Source organism: Manis javanica, chromosome 8, assembly GCF_040802235.1.
Source record: "Manis javanica isolate MJ-LG chromosome 8, MJ_LKY, whole genome shotgun sequence".
Classification (NCBI taxonomy): Eukaryota; Metazoa; Chordata; class Mammalia; order Pholidota; family Manidae; genus Manis; species Manis javanica.
The window spans coordinates 42,531,054-42,551,595 of record NC_133163.1 but is presented as its reverse complement, the minus strand read 5'-3'; positions in this window follow the sequence as shown (position 1 = coordinate 42,551,595).

Here is a 20,542-nt window from a genome sequence, read left to right as displayed (position 1 = left end):
GGAATTCAGACAATTCTAATATTTAAATAATTCATGCTTCTTCATGTTTTATCACTGGTAAAGCATTTATCTGTCAAAAGTACGAGACATTTTTGTAGACATCAAGTGCAATTTTTTAAAAATATCTGTTTTAGAAGATATCTGTCCAAAAATTCTTTATTATGAATATGCATAATATAGCAATGTGTATGCAAGTATTTGAACTATTTATGAACTTCAAACAGAAAACTGAAAATTATCAACATTTAATAAAAATTATCTTTTGCCTGACACAGTTGGCAAGATGATTGCTTTTTGTCTAGCATAAATGTCCCTCCTACTTTTCTGGAACAGAAAGGCTAGAAAATGTTCATAAATGAATAAAAATAAAGGAGAATTTCAGGCAAGAATAAAAATGAAAAAGAATGGAAGTTGTTGCAAACCTTTAGCAGTGAATACATGCTGACAGCACCATAACAAAGTGGTTGAAATGTTTGTTGTGATCAAGAAAGAGTGAATCAATGAAAAGCCAGGTAGACACACAGTGAGTGCTTAGCCACACTACACTAAGAAGACAGTCTGCAATCCTTGGGGGAGAGGCAGCATGAAGGACAGAAGGGCAGGGAGCCCAGGGGAATCTGCTCTCTGGAACTCCAGTTTGTTACCTAGAGAAACATCCATCTCCCTTATTACCCCACAGTGCCTTTGTGCCACACATCAAACACCAGATGGACAGCCAACTGTCAGAAAACACTGTCTGCTTGCCTCCTAAATGGTAGTATAGTGTGTGGAAGGTACTGTTTTAGAGTCTAATACTTTCATGTGAGAAGTACTTGTAAGGCAGCAGGAGCTCGGGGTAGGGGTTATGTGCTGCAAAAAATGTCCAGAAACATCAAACACTACACTCTCTGCAGAAAGGTAGGCTCCAGCTTTAGCTGCTGATTCTTTTGGCTCAAGCTGAGTCAAGTAGTACACAAAGAATAGACAAAAGCCTGCAAACGACTGGCAGCCACCACGGGGTAAAACAAACCAATGATGGCTAACGCTGGACACTGTCCCTTCTTTGTGAAAGAGCGCGGCGCCTGCATCCTGTTGAGCTTCACCACACCTCCTCCTTGGGCCTCTGGAAAACTCTCCTTGCCTGGAAGGCAGGACTCTGGTCAGAAGACCCTTGTTTCTGTATAGGCCCTTGAATGCTATTCATAGGGAGATTTTATCCTCAGGGTTCTCTGATTTTTAACTTGAGTTTTTTTAAATGAATGGTAAAATGAGGCATGATACAACTGTTAAAAACAATTTCTTCTTCTTCAATAACCAAACTCAAGTGCAGTTTCCTTTTTCTGGAGGCACATGGAATTAGCTGTATACCTCTAGTATTAGCATTTATGTTTCCCACATAACCCTTTGACAGCCCAAATTCATCATTCTTTCAATTATTCATTTACTGTTTACTGTAATACTAATCCTCACAGGCCACTCTTCTGAGTGTCTTCTGCCAATTGTCATGGAATAGCAACTTTTTAAAAATAGCATTGCTTTCTTCAGGAAGAAGTGAAATGAAAAAGCATTTTCTTTCATCAGATATTATAGATGTAAAGAATAATAAGATATTTATGGATCTTAAGAACTGCCTGCCCACAGGGTTTATTTCTTAAATGAATATTTCTTAAATGTGTATAAAACATACTATTACAGAAGAATAGAGCACCCATTTCTCTTTCCATTTTACAGAAAAGGAGAGAAAGCCCAGCTGCATGAGTTCTGCACATCACTACCGTGCAGTGGGAACATGAGAAACTCCAGGAACACCGTGCAATAGAATGATTTAACTGATATTATGTTGTCATTTATCAGTGCAGGAAATGCATTAAAAAGTTTGTACATTTCAATCCTTTATGGATGGGAAATTGTGGAAAGAAAAACACCTTCTTTACTACCTCCCCTTTTGGATTTTCTCCTGTGTCAACTGTAGGATTAAGATTGTTGACCACTGTTCATAGGTCCAGTGTGACACTGGCATCTCTATGACAGGGCCCCTGAGCAAGAGATGTCTCAGGGTGGGTGGAAGAAGCAAAAGGCTGCAGAAGACACAAGTCAGTAACTTGCTATAAATAATTTCTAAGGAAATTCAAAACTGGCTAATTGTCCCAGAACCTGACTTCAAGAGTAAAGTAGCAGATAATCTGGTTTCTGAGTTCAACTAAACTACACATATAAATAGAATGCACAAGTCTTGAGCAGTAGGTATTAGAGGTACTGATGAGGTTAGAAGTTCTTATAATTTGAAAAGTTGTAAGGCAATAGACCTAAGACAGATAATTCTAAGATTTTATAAAACCAATAATTTGAAGCCCTCAGCACACTGAGAAGGCAGACACGAAGAGAACTGGTCTGTCATATTAGGCTTTCTGTCTTATTTGTAGTTATGTGGTTGGAGGATCCTTCTTTCAGTCAAGTATCTGTCTACTTCTACCAAGAATGTGGCTGCTTATATGTCCACAAAACACTCTCTTCTAAAATCCACCTTCAAATATCCTTGAAGGCAGAAAGGCAAACAAATGTGTTATTTGTTCACTTAGATGACACAGGCCACCTCCCAATGTTTGCTCTAATCTGCTAATACCCTGTAGCAGGTGGAAACAGTCAAAAGAACCCCCTTGAGAGCCATGTTCTCATTTGAACAAGATGGAAATGGCACTGGATTAAGTCCAAATATTGTCTGTGACTGTTGCATATGGAGACATTAACAAGGTTTATAATATGGTGATGACTGCCCTTGCAAGTATTACTATCTCTCAAACTCCACCCCCATAGTATATTCCCACAACTTGTTAAGAAAATACAGTGTGAAAGGGTCAACAACATATTTCACAGTAGATCTAGTAATTCACATATTTTAATGATTCATTCAAAGTTCAGTTTAAAAAAATTAAACAGGTAAAAATGACACTATTTTTCATTCATGTTCAATGGTACGATTCCTCAGTAGAGACCATGATAGCCAGCATGAGACATGCAGGGAGCACAAATGGCAGTGGAAGAAGCAAAAGGCTGTGGAAGACACAAGTCAGTCACTTGTCATAAATAATTTCTAAGGAAATTCAAAACTGGCTAATTCTCCCAGAACCTGACTTCAAGAATAAAGTAGCAGATAATCTGGTTTCTGAGTTCAACTAAACTGCACATATGAATAGAATGCACAAGTCTTGAGCAATAGGTATTAGAAGTACTGATGAGATTAGAAATTCTTATAATTTGAAAAGTTATAAGGCAATAGACTTAACACAGATAATTCTAAGATTTTATAAAACCAATAATTTTGAAGAAGTAACTGATAGCACCATTGCATTAAAAAGCATCACAATAATAAACAAGACTAGTTTTGACAGAGAAGAAAGTTAAATAAAGAAGCATAAAAAGAAGACAACTTATCTTGGTAAGTGCCTTGTTTCATGTAGACTGGTAACTCATTTTAATGACAATTCAGCAGATAATATCTCAAGGATATTTCTATGCTAACCACAAATAGTTGTTAAGTGCATACTATTATGCACCTAAAGCTGTTTCAACCAAGGGGAAGCTATAACTCCTGGGGAAAATATGTTCCCAACCTGATGCAAATTACCTTTGAAGCCGAAATCATTAAAGGGAAAAATAAAGTAAGAGAAAACCATTTATTGCCTACGAACAGTTGTCTACTTCTGCTTGCCTGTGTCTTTTGTGCTCTGACTGCAAAAAGGGACCCCATCCAACATCTCCAGTCCAGATATGCCCTCATTCCCCCTCATAATCACCTACTGCTATGGACATGGACTACTTCTCTCCACTCCTCAGAAACACCTATTCATATGGAGATGCACTAAGGCCAGGCGAGAGGTTCTAGAAATATTGCAAGTTTACCCACAGCCCACCTCTCCAGAAATCTCACCTCACAATCTACTCACTCCCCATCTTCTGCAATGGCTCCTGCATGAGAAAATTGGAGCACTGTAACCAGACTAATAGCATACAATAACAACAGCAATAAAATCACGATAATCCTCAAGTTAGAGTATTCAGCTAGGCTCAAAATCCTGTGCAGAATAAAGCCATAGCTCAACTCTTCCACAGGCACCATTAACCGAATGGGTAGGAAGTTCAGAGCAATCATTACATGGCAGCTGCAGTCAGCGGACAGGTCCAGGCCACAGGGACTGTAGAAGAAAGTAACCTTAAGAGCAATAAGATACCAGCATAGGCAAATCTTGTCCATGAGGCAGGATGCATAAAAGAGAGTGGTCCTGTGATAGGACAGTGGCAGGAATGGATCTAGTCCTGGTCTAGTATACCAGACCTTCACCCCCCTCCCTGTGAGAGTTACAGATGGGTCAATATATAGGGTTACAGGAGGTACATGCACTGACCATAAAGATAAAACTAAACTGCCCCATACCATGCTCTTACATTTTGGATTTTTTGGGTACACTACCATGATCTTTGGGGGCCACTCTGCTGTTATTCCAGGAACACACAGGAGGCCAGCTTCCAGGCCTTTACCCCAAGGTGCCAGAAGGGCCAGACATTGCTGATCCATATGTCAGAATGTCCTGAGCCACGTCTATTCAACAGAGTCTCCAGGGTTTAACACAGTTGGAGCTGGCAGCAGGATGTTGCTCTGCTGGCCATATCCTGGCTTCAATAACTCCTCTTCAGTTTGCACATACAGTTGTACAGTAGAGGCAGCAATGTGTGTTAGCATATCCACAGGGCTCAAGGTTCCTCTTTGGGGCTTCTCATTCAATTGCCATTGCACTGTCCATAAGCAAACTTACCAGTCCTGTAGACTACTGGTGTTTGACTTCAGGCCAGATTTCAACAAACCATTGTACCTCTCTATCATGCCTGTCCCAGTAGGATTACATGCTACATGAAACTTCTCCCTTATTCCTAATTGTTGCACCCTTTCTTGTAATGCGTGTCTGGTAAAGTGGGTGCCTTGATCACTCTCAATCACCTGCAGCTGGCCATAGGCGGCAAAGAGATGCTCTAGGCCCCTTTTGGTCATTTGTTGATCTGCACGACATACAGGAAAGCAACCAACAGTCTAGTAGCTGTGTCCTCACAAGTCATGGCATACCAATATCCTTATGATATGGGCAGAGGTCCAATATAGTCTATCTGCCACCTGACAAGGGGTATTAGTCCCTTTACTATTGTCCCATGTTGCTGCAAGACTCAGTGTAAGTCCCTCTTAGAGCACACAAGGCACTCTTTCCAGGCTCTGCTGATTTCTTCAAAGGTCAACAGCAAGCCCCACTGATGGGCTACAGCCCACATTCGCTTTTGCCCCATGTGCAGTAAACACTGATATAACCGTTGGACTGTATCAGAGACAGGCTTTCCTTCTAGCCAACACACCTGGACCAATGTGTATGCTTCCTCATTCCCTGGAGATGCCAAAAGCAAATGGCTAGTCAGTCACATAATATACAGTGACTGCCTTAGTCTGACCAGAGGCCCATAGGTCTTGCCATAACTCTTGCCCCCAAATGGGCTGGTGACCAACAATCCAGTTGGCATGGTACCATGCCAGTAGCCACAGGGTCAAGCCACAATAGATGGCCCAGCTGTCAGTGCAAATATAGGGAGGTCTCCTGGGTGATCTAGAGCCATACTGCCCGCAACTCAGCCCATTGACTGCTCTTCCCCTCTCCATCCTTCATCCATATTGTCTCAGTCTTAGGATGGAAATCCACAGCCCTCCACTTTGGAGGCTGCCCATGACTGGAGCTGTCTGTATACCAAGGATCTTCAGGTATAGGGGCTTTTCCCTCCTGATAAGGACATGGGCTACCAATGTCTCAAAAGCAAGTTCTTCCTGCTTCCAGTATACTCACTGGCCCCAATAAGCTTGCAGTTCTCCACTGAAGGGTGCTACACTGCTGTAAATATGCGCCCATTTGGCCAGGGCAGGCGTCTGTGCCATGCCACTCTGTGGCCTTTGGGTCTAGTCTTGCACCCACCCCAGGATGGAACAGGTGGTTATTACCTTGGTTGAATCTGTTCCAGTGATGGACTCCATAGCAAGCAAGGCGAGGTACATAGCAGCCAGTTGCTTCTCTGTCAATGTGTACCAGACCTCTGCTCCTTTCCAATAGTTGTGACCAGAATCCAATAGGTTGGCATGTCTGTTCAAGCTGCTGCCAAAGGCCCCATCCATAAGAATCTTTGATTACATGAACATCTAGCTTACAGGACCTTGATGAGTCCATTACACTCAAGGCCTGTATGGAGGTTGCCTGCTCACTTGGCAGTAGTAAAATCAGCTGCAAGCTTCATCCCAGTCCCACCTGATGCTCTTTCATACCAACCAGTATAAGGGCTTCAGAATTTGTGCCAAGTGAGGGATAAACACCCTTCAGCAGCCTAAAAGACCCAAAAACTCTTGTAATAGTGCTATAGTGGTAGGGGTGGGGAAAGCCAGGACCTTGTCTATGACTGCTTCTGGGATAACTTTAGTTTTACCCAACCAGCCAACCCCCAAGCATTTTACTGACAAACCAGGTCCCTGAACCTTGGTGCTGTTCACAGCCCATCCTTTTTCCTATAGATGTTGTAGCAGTCTAGGAACTGCCCCTTCTAAATCTGCAAGAGAATCAGACATGAGAATATCATCAATGTAATGATACAGCCACACTGTTTGCAGTTTCTTCCATGTGTCCAAGTCCTGGGCTATGAGTCCATGACAAATAGTGGGACTGTGGAGGTATCCCTGTGTAAGGATAATGAATATCCACTATTGGCCTTCCCACATGAAGGCAAACTTTCCTAACTTTCCTGTGCTATGTCAATAGAGAAGAAAGCATTAGCAAGGTCCACAACATAATGATACATCCCTAGTTCATGACTGATGGTGTCCATAAGGGCTGCTATAGAGGGGAAAACAGCATGCAAAGGGGGTGTGACTTTATTCAACTCCCTTTAATCCATGGTCATACACCAGGAGCCATCCGACTTTTTCACTGGCCACACCTGTAAATTAAAAGGACTTTTAGTGGGCTTTATCATGCCCATCTTCTCCAACTCCTGTAGAGTTTCTCCAATTTCCTTGTGTCCCTCAGGCAATTTATACTGGTTAGTTTTTGTCACCCAGTGAGGTACAGGTAGAGCTACAGGCTGGTACTTACCATGTCCCCTCAGAACTGCCTTTACCACATGTACCCTCAATCTGAAGTCACCACAGTGGTTTGTAACCACAGACCCTGCAGGATATCTACCACAAAAATATATTCAGGGATTAGAGAAGTGTACAAAGTATACTCCTTTGGAGTTAAACACCCTATCCCCAGTGGGATTTGGGTTTTCTTCACTCTTATTGCCTTACCCCCACAGCCATCTATCATAGCAGAGTTCCCAGGAAAATGACCAGGGTCGCCATAAATCACAGAACATTCAGCTCCTGTGTCCACCATTGCCAGGACATGTTGTACATTCATGGGGACCAATGAATTTCTAATGTTACATGTAGCCTCCTGCCCCCACCACATCTCCCAAGGTGGGGACCTTGACACACCCCTCAGTAAGATGGCAACACCCGCTCATCCTCCTGTGGGGGTATGGGCCCAGATGGAGCCTGAGTACTGCCCCCCAGGAAGTCTTACAGGGACACAGACCAGAAGTTATCAAGGAAGCCAGTCTACCCATTTCAGAACCCAACATAACAGTATTTTCCAGCCCCATATCTCAAAGATGCAAAAGCCATGTAGGCAGAGGTTCTCACAGCTTCTGTTGAAACTGAATGTTCATGTCCACTAGCTCCTCCTGGGTACAGGGGTGGAGCATGGAGTGCTCCACAACCTGGGGAGGGTGCTGCTCCTCCCCCTGAGGAACCATGGTTATTGGGTTTGTATTAATTACAACCAGGTGGGCCTTAAATATGGAAGAGGCTAGTGCCTCAGGTGGTGGCCTCAGCAACAATTTGGCCCTCGGCCCCACCCCCTTCTTTTCCCCTGACATCTCCTCTACCATCTCCCAGGCTGAAGGCACGGCTCTTTTTTTTTCCTCACTCATGGCTTACTGCAATGTGAATTCTCCAGCTGCCTCCTCCCTTGCCGCTATCTTCCAGGAGCACGACCTCTCTTCTCAATTACTGTCTCTCTTTCTTAAGGGCATTTCATAGGTCGTTGCCCAGCTCTTCCAGGCAATGCCGAACTGTGTGTCCCTCCTCAATAACACTTTTCACTATCTTGAGAAACAAACCTCACATAATCCTGGCTGCTACACAGTCACTCAGGGCCTCTAAGCAGTCTTCCATCACACAGAAGGCTAATTCCACAGCTTCTGGTGTCTCCACCTTCCCCAATTGTGGGGAAGGGCCCACCAGCCTAGGAGGTGCTTTACCCTAGACCACTTTCCCACTAGGGGCTCCGCAAGTGGAAGCTCCATGGATAGTGAGTTCCTGGGTGAAGCTGCTGCTTCAACTAGAGTGCTATTCTTAGGCATAGATTATTTACAGTGAACAATTACCCCATATTCATTTTCCTAATGAATGAATGAGGGGAAGATAAAGAGGGGATATAGTATATTATGCTGAAGAACCTCTATAGAATACTATAAAAATTACCAAAATTATGGTTATAGCGTTTCATTTTTTTGGAGCAAGTAAAAACAACTTGTCAAAATGACTAACTGAAATATATACACCTTCTGAGAGAAAACTGAAAATAAGTGAATAATTAAGCATGTATAAAGAAAGAATATCTTATTCAAGAATATAATAGAACAATTAAATTTATATTGATTTTGACATCAGTGGTTAACATATGTTTAAATATGTATAGCTTACTATTGTCAATAACCTGCAGCATCACTTTATTATTGGTGTAGATGGTCATCTGGAAATTCAGAATTTAAAAATTCACATAACCAATTAAATAAACCTCGCTGCTTTGGTTTATTTGATAGAGACAAAGGTATTATTTTACTTTCAAGATCAGTCTCAATATGACATTTTACTTCTTTGAGACTATGATTTCTTTACCTTGCTGTTACTCCAAGAAATAAATTCATAAGAAGAATCTTAAATATTAATATATCTTAAATTTCTTATTTTGTCTTCTAGCTAACTCCCATCTTTAAATTTTTTTTAATTTATGAAAATGCAGAGAAATACTAACAAAATATACAATTTCAACACATTTACATGTACTTTTATTTCCAGGTGAGAGATGAAACAATATTGCTGAGAAAATTATCAGAAATATGAACTTCAGCTTGTGGTGATTGCCTTAAAATCAATATCCTTTTATTTGAACAAACAGCAGAATAAATCATTAAGATAGGACCCTTGTAATTCAAGATAAATTATAGCTCAGCTGTAAATTTGTTAGATCATTTGGACAAATAGTTTCAACAATTTCCATTTCTGCCTCTTGCAAGTATAATAAGTATAATCATCCTTGCTGGGTTCTACTTGAAAAACATGATTTTGGAAAACCTTTCCCGATTCTTAGGTATCTAATATAAGAAAGGAAAGATACTGTTTACAAAAGTAGTGTCTCTCAAGAAGTCTTTTTATCACATATATTTGGAATCCTGTCTTCATCCCCTATATGGGTAGCATTCACGCACAACTCCAGAGGAACTCAGTACTTTGTGAAATACAATCTAGAACAGGCTTTAAAAAATAATAGTTAGAGAGTTTGAAGAATAAAGCAGATGAATTTATTTAAATGCCTGAATCCTAAGGAGACTTTTATTCATTCCACATAGTATCCAAAACAGGCCAAGGCCATAGATTCCTAGGCTGATCTTGTTTGGAATCTCCCCAAAGAAAACCATACCCAAGAAGCAAAATTCAATGTAGAATTAGCTACAGTGAGAGCCATGGACATGATTCATCATGTTAAAACAACAGCCTGCTTCTACCTACTTGTTCAGGCCACCCGGCTGTCCCGCATGGCACCCAGTTGCCCTAGGGATGATGTTCCATGGCTATCATCCACCAGCTCTTAGTGCCTGCAACCTATTAGACAAAAACCCTCTGCTGTTTTTGAGGAATAGAGCACTTGCAAAGCCACATATTCATCTTTCGTAGCTTCAATTTCCAAGTCTGACCACTGGCTAAAACAGCCATTTTCCTGTTTTTATAAATCTCTTTTTTTCAGTTGTATTACTTCTAATGGTTTTTCATATTATTACATCTGCCATCCCTTCCTCCACAAAGCACATCCTATATCCATTAGCTTTTATTTAAGACTGCCTTAAATCTCAGCTAACAAGATCACCTACATATAAATAGCCATTCCTCTCCTTTGAGCGTTCTTTAAGACAGACAAACCCCCATGAAGACACACAGCTGGCTAAAAACACACAATCAGGTGATCACACCACAGGCAGCTACTGCTAAGAAATACCAGAGGTTAAAAGGAAATTCTGCTTTTCAGAGCCAGTAAGGTAAGAACTATCTTAGAGCACCAAAGAATAAGCAGATGTTAAGCCTCTGGTCATTCCTAGAAGATGTACTCCAATTTATCTACCTCAGGGGGCTCATCAAATTTATCAGAATATTCTGGTCTTTCAGTTCTGCCTGGTGTCTCTCCCCCAAAAGAAATTAGCTACAGTTTAGGTTTGGAACTAAAAGAGATTCTTAGACTCTCAATGCTTTCCCTGTGTCTAACAGTTTAAAGACGTGTTTCCTTTTGTTTCAAAGATTTTATTGATAGTCTTCAGCAATTTTAAATGTCTTTTTAAACAATCAGGTATTCTTCTTAAAAACACAACATGAAGATTGTTGGTTATCAGAGTACTTTCAAAATTAAAGTATTTATTCTTTTTCTATATTTTAAGTATAAAAATACAGATTTTTACTTTGTGCCTTCAATTTTTCATATTGCATTAATATAAACTGTATGAATAAGTCACTTCTACATTCCAGATATTACAAGCTGTCATATCAAATTGCCCCTAACAGCAACTTTAGATCACAGAGAATCAAATTTCCAATTTGCAATGAGAAGCTTCCTTTTTCAGGTCCAGAGTCAAACATTGTTTATAAAGATGTACAAGCAGAATTTTTTTTTTAGTCATGTTGGACTGTGTACACTGACATTAATAATACTAGAAAGCAAGTAAGGAATTTTTCTGATTTATGCAATATTCTCTTAATATTTCTGGAGGAAAAGACTAGTTTTATTTGGGGGGTTACAGAGACAGAGGCTACCTGAAATTTCAATCACCTATTGAAATATCAATGATGAATATCAATTATGACAGTAGCCTTATAACCATTTCCAAAAAACAAACAACATCCCTGTCTTTAAGTCACTTCAGTGTCTTGAGTTGCCTGGCCTGCTAGCAATTCCAATCTCTGCTTAAGGCACTGTGACAATGGGTGCCTCATCACTGGGAGTCCAATTCACTGACACTTAGAACATCAAGTCAGAAAATGCATTGAAAAGTGACTCAGTGTCACAAAGTTAAGAATACTATAGTCTATGAGGATATTTTAACCTTTCCAAACCCACTCTCCAACCTATTCAAACTCATCTCATATGACATTAAAGACAAGTGGAGTTCTAGCATTCACACCTTTTAAACCGCTTGGCTCCATAAATCTCATAGTATTCTGGTGGGAAGCGACTCAAAGTACCATCATCCAGATAGTTCAAAGGGGTCTGCTAATGCGGTTATTCTTCCCTCCTTCAAATTTCCTGAAGAGGAAGGGGAGGGAATCATTCTATTGATGTGCCTGTGGGATTCCACTGGAAACTTTGTGAACTCATTCAGCATATATTTATTGAGTGTCTATTAGACACCAAGCACTATACTAAGCTCTAGGGATATAGTGGTGAACTAAATATTCATTTAATTCTTACAACAACCCTGTAAGGTCGATATTATTAATTCACATAATACAAATAAAACTATATTATCCAAATATTTTTAACTCACATATAATATTAAAAATTTAGTCCCTTCACTGTGTGTTTACAAAAGAACTCTAGTAAGTCTATCTTTTTCTATGATGGAAGAAAATAAAATTTGGATTTTTTTCCTCTATTGAAACCAATAGCAATTTTTCTTTATTCTTAAATATTGATGGTACGTGGGTCCAGTTCTTGACAAACACAGAAAATAAATCAGAACTATAAAAAGGCAAATACCCAAGTAAAAAAGGGCAAAGGATTCGAGCAGACATTTCTCCAAAGATATATACAAATGGCCCGTAAGCACACGAAAAGATGCTCAACATGATTAGTCATCAGGGAAATGAAAATCAAAACCACAAAGATATACTACTTCCTACCCACTAGGATAGCTGTAAGCAAAAAGGTGGAAAATTAACCAGTGTTGGAAAGAATGTGGAGAACTTAGAACCCTCATAACATTGCTCATATGAATGTAAAATGGCACAACCATTGTGAAAAACAGTTTAGCTGTTCTTCAAAAAGTTAAACATAGAATTACCATTCCACTTCTAGGTATATAATCAAAAGAACTGAAAATAGGTACTCATATAAATGCTTGTGCCTGAATATCCATAGCATTCACTATAGCCAAGAGATGGAAATATTCTAAATGTCCATCAACAGATGAATGGATAAACAATATGATATATCCATATAATGAAATTGACCTATAAAAATGAATGAAGTAGATACCTCCTAGAGCCTGGATAAACCTTGAAAACACTATGCTAAGTAAAATAAGCCAGACACCAAAGGCCACATATTGTATGATTCCACTTATATGAAATGTTCATAATAGGAAAATTTGTAGGCAAAAGGCAGAGTAGTGGTTGCCTGAGGCTGGGGGGAGAGGGAGAGAGGCTTCCATGGTTATGGGATTTCTTTTTGGGGGGGATGAAAATGTTTTAGAATTAAAAAATGGTAATGATTTTACAACTCTGATCATACAAAAATCTACTGAATTGTTTTGTTAGAAGGGTGAATTTTATGGTATATAAATTATATGCATTAAAAAATTAAAAGTGCACAGGACAATTGTCTGATAAAAATCTTATTAGTACAGTTCTTGCTCCTCTTCACCTCAAAACATACCAAACACTCCTGGCCTCAGTGTAATAAGGAGGGTGACAGCCCGTGTATCTTTACACTACCTCAGCTCATTTTGGAAATTATTTCATAGTGAAGTTTGGAGTTTGGAGTTTTGAACAAAGGCAGTGAAGTGCAGGGATTTGACTGTGCAACAACTTGGTCTTTTGTGCTTTGGATTCCTTGGAAACAGCAACTCATATGATTTATGACATCTCAAGTCTAGGTATTTTATATTTGGTACTCCAATACTTACAGACATAAATGACATTAGCTTTTTGAAAAAGGATTTCCTTTTGGAGACAAGAAAAAACATGCTGATAAAGATAATTTTATTCAGATGAGAAACACCTTGCAATTTCAGTTTTAGTTAAAAAATATTGTGTGTGCATATATTTGTGTGCGTGTGTGCAAGAGTTAGAATTTCTTAAGGCTGCATTGGGCTCAGAGTGATGTTTAAGTAAAATATTAGGTTGAATGTCCCCAAATATTAATATATTTGGCGTTTTTCAGAATCTGGTCCTGTGTGAAGTGATTTTTAAAAGGGGTGATATTTTCAAATTTCTTTATTAGTAGATATCAAATTATCTTTGATTTGTAAAAGGTTTTCTAGCCTCCAGGAGTAAGGAATTGGCTTGGAAGTAATGGATTGGTTAATTAGAAATTAAATGGGTTAGTAATTAATTGGTTAGGATCCAGTAAATTTACTAGCTCTTTAAATTAGCAGCACTTTGTATTACCACAAACATCCTTGCTTTTGTGCCCTAGAATCTTTGGAATCATTTCCAGCTTTCTGCTTTTGACTTGGACCATTCAAGCGAAAGTTCAGTAATCTTCTGGGTAAGTCTTATCTTTTATTGATGCAGCTGAATCTAAATTAGTTCTTGTAAGAATCAGACTTGTAAGAATCTCCTATTAAGATAGGTGAAGCTGAGTATAGCTCTCCCAGGAGATACATGTGGTTTGAAATAAACTGTCAAATAATTATTTGTCATTCTGAACCCAACAAAGAAGTTCCATTCTTTTTTTCTCATATATTCAAAACAAAAAATAAGAAAAGGAATGCTTGAATTATTATTGAATTCTATTTTCTTCTTCATAAACTTATGGTCCTCTTTCAAGCTCAATGATTATATACTAAGAAAAATGTTCAATATGGAAGAACCAACACTCAGTAGTCAGCTATATAGCACCTGGTCCCTTCCCTCCCATACTTTTGTTTTTAAACTCTTCCATTGCATGTACTCATGAATATCAAAGAAATTTCCATTGGTTATAAGAACTTCAGCAAATAAGATTCACATTTTCAGGAATCTTTCAAAGGAAAATAATTATTATTAGTTTCAGTGCATTTATAATATTTTGGACATTTGTTCACCTGAGAAGATAAATACACAAGTATTGAATTTGGAATATCACTTTAATAGGATGTGTGATAGGCCTTAAATAAGGTAGTATTGAGTAATTTAGTAGATCTGTATATGACAGAAGTAAGCATAAAAGATAGAATGGTGAATTTAAAAACTATAGAGCTTCTTGGCAACAAAAGAATAAGAACAGGGTTGGTTTGAGTACAGTTATGCTCAGCAGCAAAAAGATCTATGATTCTATTACTAAGAAACATTACAATACTACAGAAAATAAGATTATAAAAATTCTTCGCACCCAAAGGAAAATCATCTATTCAAAGGGAGTAGAACAATTTGGGGCAATGGATAAGTCTCTATATTTTTCAAAGCCATTCAAATAGAGCAATGATGCAAATGACTACTCAGAACACAACGTGTTGAGGGTTTGATTTTATTTTGCCAGGTTCCAGAAACTTCTTAATGTGCTGAGTCCTTAACCCTATAGAAAAGCTGTGGAAGTTCGGTAGCTCTGGGGATGATGCTCCTCATGATACTCCAGGGCTAAGTTAGCAAATGCAAGAACGTGTGGTATCAGCCTCACTTGTGGCCAGCATCTCTAATAGATCATGAGTCTGTGTCCCATATTTGTCCTCAGAATCCTTTGCAGCATTGTACTACAGGCAGCCACCAGTATGTCAAGAGAACAAGCTTATTGACCATAGTCTTTCAAGGGTGCCTAGCAGGTGGGGGGCAGGGAGTGACTCATTAAGGAGAGGGCCAATAAAATATATAATGGACAAAATAAGGAAAGATCCTTCATAATATCTCTGCTACAGAAATAACCACTCTTAGTGACTTTGTGTTCATGCCTCCATATTTTTCTGTGCATATTTAGTTTAGTCTTTTTTTTTTTTTGAGAGGGTATCTCATATTTATTGATCAAATGGTTGTTAACAACAATAAAATTCTGTATAGGGGAATCAATGCTCAATGCACAATCATTAATCCATCTCAAGCCTAATTCTCATCAGTCTCCAATCTTCTGAAGCATAACGAACAAGTTCTTACATGGTGAACGAATTCTTACATAGTGAATAAGTTCTTACATGGTGAACAGTACAAGGGCAGTCATCACAGAAACTTTCAGTTTTGATCACACATTATGAACTATAAACAATCAGGTCAAATATGAATATTTGTTTGATTTTTATACCTGATTTATATGTGAATCCCACATTTCTCCCTTTATTATTATTATTATTATTATTTTTAATAAAATGCTTAAGTGGTAGGTAGATGCAAGATAAAGGTAGAAAACATAGTTTAGTGTTGTAAGACAGCAATTGTAGATGATCAGGTGTGTGCCAGTAGACTATGTGTTAATCTGAGCTAGACAAGGGCAATAAAACATCCATGGATGCAGAAGCTTTCTCTCAAAACAGGGGGGGTGAGGTTCTAAGCTTCACCACTGTTGATCCCCAATTTCTCACCTGATGGCCTCCCTGTGACTGTGCCTGTCTTAGGTTGTTCCTCCCTTGAGGATTCTTACCCATCTCTGGCTAACCAGTCATCTTCCAGGGCCATACAGGGAGATGTAAAGTTGGTAAGTGAGAGAGAAGCCATATTGTTTGAAAAGGTTAGCTTTTTACTTCTTTCAGATTTATGCCCTGTGGCTTCTATGCCCAGAATTTGTCTTGAGGTATCTTTACCACTTGGAGGAATTATGATACTCGGTAAATTCGATATGAGGCACGAATTCTATTTAAGGGTTGTAATTAGGAAGGAAGAAGAAAAGCTATAGAGGTAGCAGATGGAAGAACATGGAAGGATTGATTATTTCTTTGACATATCTTCTTGTAGAATAATTTAAGTATGTATAGGTTTTAAACTACTAACTAAATTGTGCACACACATTAACATAATAGGAACACAGTTACATAAACAAAGCAGATCTATAATTATCAGCCATCTCCAGTGAAGCCAAGAAAACCAGTTAGGCACCCTAGGCATTTGTGAAAATCTGTCTATGATATGATGGATATTGTCCAACTGTACTTGAACAGTCTGAGAGAAATCAGACAAATTAAAGCAACCCATTTCTGGGAACTGTTCACATCCCATATGTTCTTTTAATCATAGATAGTCTGTAGTTGTAAGATTTTGGAGCGCTACAACTTGCATTTCTCCTAATTCTTGGTTGAGTTCCAACAGTATAGATCCAGTCAAATTTGTTGTTTTACTGTATGCACAGGCCAGCTTAGATATCTCCTTCTTCATTCCAATGGCAAGTTCAGGAAATGGTGGGATGGATGCAGCTACAACTGCAGCATCGCCTGGATCTTTGTGGAGGTTTTTTGATGATCATCTTCTGGTATGAGTCTTCCAGAGAGTGCGGATGTTGGAAGTTCTTCTTCATATCGTATCTTAGTTCACTTGCTGGGTAGCCAAATTACGCTTTGATCCTCTGTTTAAACACAAACAGACCCTTTGCCCACACTTTGATATGCCCTTTATACCATTGTGTAGAACTCATTGGAGGTCACCACACAGGAACTGCTATTTTTTTTTATTAAGAGAAAGGAATATTATCAGAAAAGTGTACCTCCATAGCCAATCATCTGACACCCTTTAAGTGATGAAAATTAAGGATATTTAAAGCATGCGTTGATCTTTGATTTACCATTAGTTTTATCCTATCAAGGAGTAATCCCCCTTTTCTTTCTTTCTTTCTTTTTTTTTTAATCTTTAATCTACACTTACATGAAGAATACTATGTTTACTAGGCTCTCCCCTATACCAGGTCCCCCCTATAAACCACATTACAGTCACTGTCCATCAGCATAGCAAAATGTTGTAGAATCACTACTTGTCCTCTCCATGTTGTACAGCCCTCCCCTTTTCCCTCCCCCCCATGCATGCTAATCTTAATACCCCCTTTCTTATTCCCCCCCACCCTTATCCCTCCCTGCCACCCATCCTCCCCAGTCCCTTTCCCTTTGGGACCTGTTAGCCCATTTTTGGGTTCTGTAATTCTGCTGCTGTTTTGTTCCTTCAGTTTTTCCTTTGTTCTTATACTCCTCAGATGAGTGAAATCATTTGGTATTTCTCTTTCTCCGCTTGGCTTATTTCACTGAGCATAATACCCTCCAGCTCCATCCATGCTGCTGCAAATGGTAGGATTTTCCCTCTTCTTATGGCTGAGTAGTATTCCATTCTGTATATGTACCACATCTTCTTTATCCATTCATCTACTGATGGACATTTAGGTTGCTTCCAATTCTTGGCTATTGTAAATAGTGCTGCGATAAACATAGGGGTGCATCTGTCTTTCCCAAACTTGATTGCTGTGTTCTTAGGGTAAATTCCTAGGAGTGGAATTCCTGGGTCAAATGGTAGGTCTGTTTTGAGCATTTTGATGAACCTCCATACTGCTTACCACAATGGTTGAACTAATTTACATTCCCACCAGCAGTGTAGGTGTGTTCCCCTTTCTCCACAGCCTCACCAACATTTGTTGTTGTTTGTCTTTTGGATGGCAGCCATCCTTACTGGTGTGAGGTGATACCTCATTGTAGTTTTAATTTGCATTTCTCTGATAATTAGCGATGTGGAGCATCTTTTCATGTGTCTGTTGGCCATCTGTATTTCTTTTTGGGAGAACTGTCTGTTCAGTTCCTCTGCCCATTTTTTAATTGGGATATTTTTTGTTTGTTTGTTGAGGCGTGTGAGCTCTTTATATATTCTGGATGTCAGGCCTTTATCAGATCTGTCACTTTCAAATATATTTTCCCATACTGTAGGGTTCCTTTTTGTTCTATTGATGGTGTCTTTTGCTGTACAGAAGCTTTTCAGCTTAATGTAGTCCCACTTGCTCATTTTTGCTGTTGTTTTCCTTGCCCGGGGAGATATGTTCAAGAAGAGGTCACTCATGTTTATGTCTAAGAGGTTTTTGCCTATGTTTTTTTCCAAGAGTTTAATGGTTTCATGACTTACATTCAGGTCTTTGATCCATTTTGAGTTTACTTTTGTATATGGGGTTAGACAATGGTCCAGTTTCATTCTCCTACATGTAGCTGTCCAGTTTTGCCAGCACCATCTGTGGAAGAGACTGTCATTTTGCCATTGTATGTCCATGGCTCCTTTATCAAATATTAATTGACCATATATGTTTGGGTTAATTTCTGGAGTCTCTAATCTGTTCCACTGGTCTGTGGCTCTGTTCTTGTGCCAGTACCAAATTGTCTTGATTACTATGGCTTTGTAGTAGAGCTTGAAGTTGGGGAGTGAGATCCCCCCTACTTTATTCTTCTTTTTCAGGATTGCTTTGGCTATTCGGGGTCTTTGTTGTTTCCATATGAATTTTTGAATTATTTGCTCCAGTTCATTGAAGAATGTTGCTGTTAATTTGAGAGGGATTGCATCAAATCTGTATATTGCTTTGGGCAGGATGGCCTTTTTGATGATATTAATTCTTCCTAGCCATGAGCATGGGATGAGTTTCCATTTGTTAGTGTCCCCTTTAATTTCTCTTAAGAGTGACTTGTAGTTTTTAGGGTATAGGTCTTTCACTTCTTTGGTTAGGTTTATTCCTAGGTATTTTATTCTTTTTGATGCAATTGTGAATGGAATTGTTTTCCTGATTTCTCTTTCTATTGGTTCATTGTTAGTGTATAGGAAAGCTACAGATTTCTGTGTGTTAATTTTGTATCCTGCAACTTTGCTGTATTCTGATATCACTTCTAGTAGTTTTGGAGTGGAGTCTTTAGGGTGTTTTATGTACAATATCATATCATCTGCAAATAGTGACAGTTTAACTTCTTCTTTACCAATCTGGATTCCTTGTATTTCTTTGTTTTGTCTGATTGCCATAGCTAGGACCTCCAGTACTATGCTAAATAACAGTGGGGAGAGTGGTCATCCCTGTCTGGTCCCCAATCTCAGAGGAAATGCTTTCAGCTTCTCGCTGTTCAGTATAATGTTGGCTGTGGGTTTATCATATATGGCCTTTATTATGTTGAGGTACTTGCCCTCTATTCCCATTTTGCTGAGAGTTTTTATCATGAATAGATGTTGAATTTTGTTAAATGCTTTTTCAGCATCTATGGAGATGATCATGTGGTTTTTGTCTTTCTTTTTGTTGATGTGGTGGATGATGTTGATGGATTTTCGAATGTTGTACCATCCTTGCATCCCTGGGATGAATCCCACTTGGTCATGGTGTATGATCCTTTTGATATACTACTGAATTCTGTTTGCTAATATTTTATTGAGTATTTTTGCATCTACATTCATCAGGGATATTGGTCTGTAATTTTCTTTTTTGGTGGGGTCTTTGCCTGGTTTTGGTATTAGGGTGATGTTGCCTTCATAGAATGAGTTTGGGAGTATTCCCTCCTCTTCTCTTTTTTGGAACACTTTAAGGAGAATGGGTATTATGTCTTCTCTGTGTGTCTGATAAAATTCCGAGGTAAATCCATCCGGCCCCGGGGTTTTGTTCTTGGGTAGTTTTTTGATTACCGTTTCAATTTCTTTGCTTGTAATTGGTTTGTTTAACTTTTGTGTTTCTTCCCTGGTCAGTCTTGGGAGGTTGTATTTTTCTAGGAAGTTGTCCATTTCTTCTAGGTTTTCTAGCTTGTTGGCATATAGGTTTTCATAGTAGTCTTTAATAATACTTTGTATTTCTGCGGAGTCTGTCGTGATTATTCCGTTCTCATTTCTGATTCTGTTGATTTGTTTTGATTCTTTTTTTCTCTTAATAAGTTTGGCTAGAGGCTTATCTATTTTGTTTTCTTTCTCAAAGAACCAGCTCTTGGTTTTGTTGATTTTTTGCTATTGTTTTATTCTTCTCAATTTTGTTTATTTCTTCTCTGATCTTTATTATGTCCCTCCTTCTGCTGACTTTAGGCCTCATTTGTTCTTCTTTTTCCAGTTTCGATAGTTGTGATGTTAGACTATTCATTTGGGATTGTTCTTCCTTCTTCAAGTGTGCCTGGATCACTATATACTTTCCTCTTAGAACTGCTTTTGCTGTGTCCCACAGAAGTTGGGGCTTTGTGTTGTTGTTGTCATTTGTTTCTATATATTCCTTGATCTCTATTTTGATTTGTTCATTGATCCATTGATTATTTAGAAGCGTGTTGTTAAGCTTCCATGTGTTTGTAAGCCTTTTTGTTTTCTTTG